Source organism: Sinocyclocheilus grahami, unplaced genomic scaffold, assembly GCF_001515645.1.
Source record: "Sinocyclocheilus grahami isolate Dianchi unplaced genomic scaffold, SAMN03320097.WGS_v1.1 scaffold1384.1, whole genome shotgun sequence".
NCBI classification, from domain to species: Eukaryota; Metazoa; Chordata; class Actinopteri; order Cypriniformes; family Cyprinidae; genus Sinocyclocheilus; species Sinocyclocheilus grahami.
Window position 1 is genome coordinate 237776 of NW_015506563.1, and position 6168 is coordinate 243943.

The 6168-nt window shown below is 39.2% G+C and overlaps 1 pseudogene; it reads right to left on the reverse strand.

The window, feature by feature from the left end:
- Positions 1 to 979: 979 nt before the first annotated feature.
- LOC107569823 (serine/threonine-protein phosphatase PP1-beta catalytic subunit-like) lies at positions 980 to 5790 on the reverse strand (annotated as a pseudogene).
- Positions 5791 to 6168: the final 378 nt, after the last annotated feature.

A 6168-nucleotide genomic window follows, 5' to 3' on the forward strand; every position in this document is an offset into this window, starting at 1 on the left:
AGAAAAGAAAGATGCACAAACACACTTTACAGTCAAAACACAGACAGACGTTTGACGACAACAGATGCAGTGCTGAAGATGAAGCCAGACCGTACTGTGTGTGTTTGCTTAGTTAATGGATGATGGTGATATATGTAATGAAGAAAAACATTACATGACACATGCAGACACAGAATCATACTTACACATGTACAAGTGTCAAAATACTATTTGAGCACTCACTACTGTACTCACTTTACTCTCTCATTAGAGAGAGAGAGGCTTTCTTCTGATGGGAGAACACAACACTGCTGATCATTCAACACTTCAAGAGTGTTTTCACACGGCAGTGATCTGTCCCAGTGTGCTTCTGATTCAAGCATATGGACAAGAAACCAGTAACATTCACACACACACACACACACACACACACATCAGTCTGATAGCACTGTTCCATCACAGTGCAGATTGAGCAATAAGTGAAAGTACAGGAAACACACACTCTATTATTATCAATTATTAACAGAAACACCTACAGATCAAGCCAATCAGGAGTGTGTGTGTGTGTGTGTGAGAGAGTGTGGGTGTAAGTGTGTGTGTGTGTGAGAGAGAGAGTGTGGGTGTGTGTGTGTATAAGTGAAAGTACAGGAAACACACACTCAGGTATTATCAATTATTAACAGAAACACCTACAGATCAAGCCAATCAGGAGTGTGTGTGTGTGTGTGTGTGAGAGAGTGTGGGTGTAAGTGTGTGTGTGTGTGAGAGAGAGAGTGTGGGTGTAAGTGTGTGTGTGTGTGTGTGTGTGAGTGTGAGTGTATGTACATGTTTTTCTATCGTGGTGGGAACCTGAATACACACCAATTCATGGGGACTTGTGTTACGCTGGGGACCTAAATTGAGGGTATTTTGTACCCCACGGGTACAAAAGCTTATAAATCATACAGAATGATTTTTTTTGAGAAAGTAAAAATGCAGAAAGTTTCCTGTGAGGGGTAGGTTTAGGGGTAGGGTTGGTGTAGGGCGATAGAAAATATGGTTTGTACAGTATAAACACCATTACACTTATGGAGAGTTCCCACAAGGATAGTAGTGTGTGTGTGAACGGCTGGATGCTGACAGGCTCTGGGAGGAGTGTCAGAGCTCAGCTCTTCTTCGGGGCCTGAGCGTGATGGGACTGCCAGAGTTCACCCCTCCACACTGGTACTTGGCCTTCTTCTCCGAGGGCTTGAGGATCTGATCACACGCGGGGCAGACACACGGTGAGGAGCACGCCTCCACATTCTTGTGATTCCGATCTGTTTTTCATGACTGATCTCTGACCTTTTCGACTCTGATTTGGGCCACTTCCATATGTGGTACTGAATCTGATGCAGGTCTGATGTTTTGCAACGCGACCTGAATGGTCATATCAGAATAGAGAGCTGCAGGACTTTTTTGGTAAAAAAAGGAGGACAAACTGATCAAATGGAAAGGCTTTGGACAAGTGCATAAATGTGTCTAAATGGGACTAGATTAGGAGACATTAAACGTCACACCGAACGGTAAACTCGTCTACTCACTCGTCGTGTTATAAGCTAATAATTGCACTATTCTAACTCAAACTTTCAGAGATAATGTTTTAAATAAAAGCTGAAAGTATCTTAATGGCTGATGTTGAAGTCATGTGACTGTGGTGTAGTTTGTTTATAGCCTGCTTTTAGCTTTTTACTTCTGCCAAATATATTTAGGCTTGAAAATTCTAAAAGTTGTGTTGATTTGTGAAGATTATCATGATGATCTAAACCTGTAAGAATCAAACTTGTGTTGGACACAGAGCTTATTTTCTGCAACAATCCAAAAGCCAATGGAAAAACCCTATTGGGATTTTGTGATGCAAACGTACAGGTTGACCTACAAAAATACATCATCGCTGCAGCGCTCATAAGTGTGACTTTCCTGTCACTGTAGAGCGACATTCATCACATTTCTGCGCAGATGTGAGTCACTCACAGGTTCTACACACAGATGTTCTCTGGTCAATCAGTGAATCTGACAGAGCAGTCAGTCAGCGGACAGTGAGTCCGCTTTAGTTTGTTTTGTTTTTATTCAATTTATTTGTACAGGGACAACGCACAACATCAGTGTTGTGCCAGAGTTAGCTATAAAGCTCATTTGCATCTGCAGTCCCTGGGCAGGATGTTGTTACAAAATTACAATATTAAGTCACACACAATACAGTACACACAACACATACAATATAAAATATACAATATCACATCATACTCCATTAAATTACAAAACCAAGTCAATGATCACATATTTGATTTTCCTTAAGCCATACTTTAAGCGTAGTTTTAAAAATACTAAATCTTGTACACTCTCTAATATTAACAGGTATTAAATTCCATCTTTCTGCTGCTCTAACTGAAAAAGCTGATTGTCCAAAAACAGTTTTCTTAAATTTAGTTGAACAATCACCTCTAACTGATGACCTAGTCTGCCTGATATTATCCTTACAGAAAGTCACACATTGTTTAAGAGGTGGTGGTGCAAGATCATGAAATAGTTTGTACATCAAGCACACATCAGCAAATAATAAAAACTTGCCAAACGTCAATAATTTATAATTTTTAATAATATTGCAGTGATGATAACTTCTTGGCTTTTTAGCTAAGATTTTCACAGTTTGTTTATAAATAGTATATAATGGTTTTAACGTGGTTATACTTGTATGTGACCAACTTGTAGCACAATAAGATAAATGAGGGAGAATCATTGAATGCATAAAGAGTTTAGCAGCAGCCACAGGTAATTGGTGCCTAATATTCCTAAAGATCATCAAGCTTGCTCTAGTACTTTTAGAGACCTTTTTAATATGTTTTTTAAAATTTAAGTTAGAATCCATAATCATACCTAAATATTTAAAATGCTCAACAATATTTATTACCTCTCCTTTAACTAAAATATCTGGACAACACTCATCAACTTTCTTGATCGAAAAGAACATTCCCACAGTTTTACTCTCATTAAGAGTAAGGCAAGAATGACATAGCCAATCTGAGACTTTGTTCAATGCAGCAGTAAGTTTGATAGCAGCTTGTTCTTGTGTTTTAGCATAAGTATAAACAACTGTATCATCTGCATACATCTGAACCTGGACCTCTGGACAAACTGTAGGCAGATCATTAATGTATAAGCTGAACAAAATTGGTCCGAGAATCGACCCCTGTGGGACTCCAATATTACAGTCAAGAAATGGTGAGCATGCATCATTAATTTGTGTACATTGTTTTCTTAAATTTAAGCATGACACCATCTGTGTGTGTACAAAACTAACTGCTGCAAATGTCTAAATGACTTGTTGTGCATGTGGGGCAAAACGTTCCCGAAATACACCGACATGTACAGCTCCGTCTTTCTTTTCTCTGCGCTTACAGTTTTGGCACGATTCTCTCACCAACTGAGTTCTGCGAGGGGGAGGGGGAGGGCGGGGCCACCTTCTTCTTGTAGCCAATCACATGAGCCTCTCGCTGACTCTCCATTTACTCTGATCTGATTGGTCCAATAAACACATCATACCCAAGACATTAATCTTCATTTAGTTCAGGATTGTTCTTGCTGCCGGAATGGTACTTTTAAAGATGAATTCATTGTTTAGCTGGGTCTTCAGTCTATGATTAGCTCACCTCAGCTCTTATCTGACAAGTCTTCGGGTTTGAGTCGTTCGTTCATCACGTGACAGCCCCATGAACTTAACTAAAGCAGTCTGAGCCGGAAAGAGAATTGATTAGTTCTTTTTTTATTGAAGATATAACCTTCACAGGGGATACAGTCATAGCAATAAAATACACACACCCAGAATACAAAACAATAAATACATAAAGAATAATAAAAATGAAATATAAACAGAACAAAAACAAATAAATAAAAAGTTAAACATCTTTTTTTTTAAATAAATAAATCATAAATAAATTAAAATAAAAAATTACTTAAATGGAAAATTACACATAAAATGTCAACTTCAAAGAATACACAGGAGGTAACCCTTACATTAAAGTCAATATTTTTTCCATCAGTACAGTAGTTTTAGCAGCTTTCTTATTACGTGATGAGTAGAGAGATTCAGAAAATAATTTCAAATCAATACAAAAAATCCTCAAATTGGGCACACAATCAGAAGAAGGTGGCCCCGCCCTCCCCCTCATGCTCGCAGAACTCAGTTGGTGAGAGAATCGTGCCAAAACTGTAAGTGCAGAGAAAAGAAAGACGGAGCTGTACATATCGGAACGTTTTGCCCCACATGCACAAGTCATTTAGACATTTGCAGCAGTTTTGTACACACACAGATTGGTTCTGTGCAGTCGATCCGTTTTGCAGCTCTTTAAACTGTTGTTTTCGCTTGAAATCACTGTTCACAGGCTTGCAGTGCTTTTGTCCGTCTTCTGGTGAAACAAACCTGCCAAAAGTGCAAGCGCGGAAACACGGAAGTCAGAAGCATGCAGATCATATTTATTTTGCGTTAGCATGAAGCTGCAGTTTCACAATACATGAATTACGCTTACGAGTAACAGTAAAATGCTGCAAATAATTTTTTCTTGCGCTTGAAACGTGATGTACACCTTTACAAAGCTTCTCTTGCGCATGCAAATTTAATTTACGCTTACAGTCTTATGTACTCTTCCACAACTCTTACCCTGCATATGCTAATCTTTTTGACGTCATTCTACCTTAGTTTACAGCAAACATTAGGGCTGTCAAGCGATTAAATGTTTTAATCTAATTAATTACGTGATGTATTATCACTGCAATTAGAAATTAATAAATAATGCTATGAGATTAATGGGTTTGAAAAACATTTACAATTATTCATTCAGGAATGACGCAAACAACTCTCTTTATGAATGAGTCACTGAATCATTGACTTGATTTGTTCATTCAGTAATGAATCACCGCTGTGTGTCGATCAGAGACTCATCAATTCTGCTGTGACTTTGATTGGAACCATTTTTGATTGAGAAATTGAGCAAAAAACTGACAATATTGACAATATTCTGAGCAGCACTTACACTCATCATAAAAGCCATAGATGCGGATAATGGAGGCACATTCGTGGTGAAGAAGTTCTCGGGGTAGTTGATCTTGTAGGCCAGCGGGAGGCAGAATGTCTCCAGCGACTGCTTCCCTCGGTCCACATAGTCTCCCAGAAACAAGTGGTTGGCCTCCGGAGGAAATCCTCTGTACTGAAGAGCCGCAGCCGGTCTGTGTACTGACCATCGCCTGAGGAACAAGACGAGACCTCAGTGAAGAGCAGCATCTGACACGTCAATAGTGTGGCGATGCATGAAGCACAGCTCACACACAAACCAAACCACATTCAGATCTCATGTGTGGTGAGGCTGGGACTCATGACGAGTGAGACTGTCACATTACAGTAATGAGAACTGGGGGGTTAAATGTCAAGAAATCTGTCAGTAAAAATAAACTAAACAAAAACGTTATTTAAACAACATTCCATTCCTTATTCCTTTTATTCTAATCTCTCACACAGGTTTCATGAGATTCATCTCATCTACAGTATCTTCTGCCTGTGTGTGTCCTGTCATAAGTGCAAAGGAAAAACCGCTGGGCCTCCACACTGACATTACAAACATAACTCTAAGCTGTCAGACATGGACTGAGCCAAACCCTGAACGCTGATGAATGCATGCAAGAGAACCTGACTGTGACCGACCGCAGATCTTCAGAGGCGCCTCCAGCTCTAGATCGCACGAGACTTGATGCTCAGCCCTCGCACCTCCGCCATCTGTACGATCTTCCCAGGACGGCATCCTCACACTGCGTGTACACACACACACACACACGTTACGTTACTAACTACAATTTTTGCTATTTAATTTAGAATCAGTAACGGACTGCAATTTGTAAATGTAATCTCCCCAGTTCTGTGTGACAGAGGGCCTTTGTGACAATATGCAACTTTCACACAGCCATTAAATAATACCAGACATGTCAAAAAATTAAACATACGAAAAAAAAACATGTAAATGAATAAGTTTTTCAAAATATAATTACACAGGGCCATAAACTCATGCGATCACATGAAACCCTGGCTAGAATATGATAATAAGAACAGCCTTTCTTGTAATAAATAACTTTTAGGTTGTGGCGTGGTAATAATCATTATTGCCATAGATTTACATTTGTATT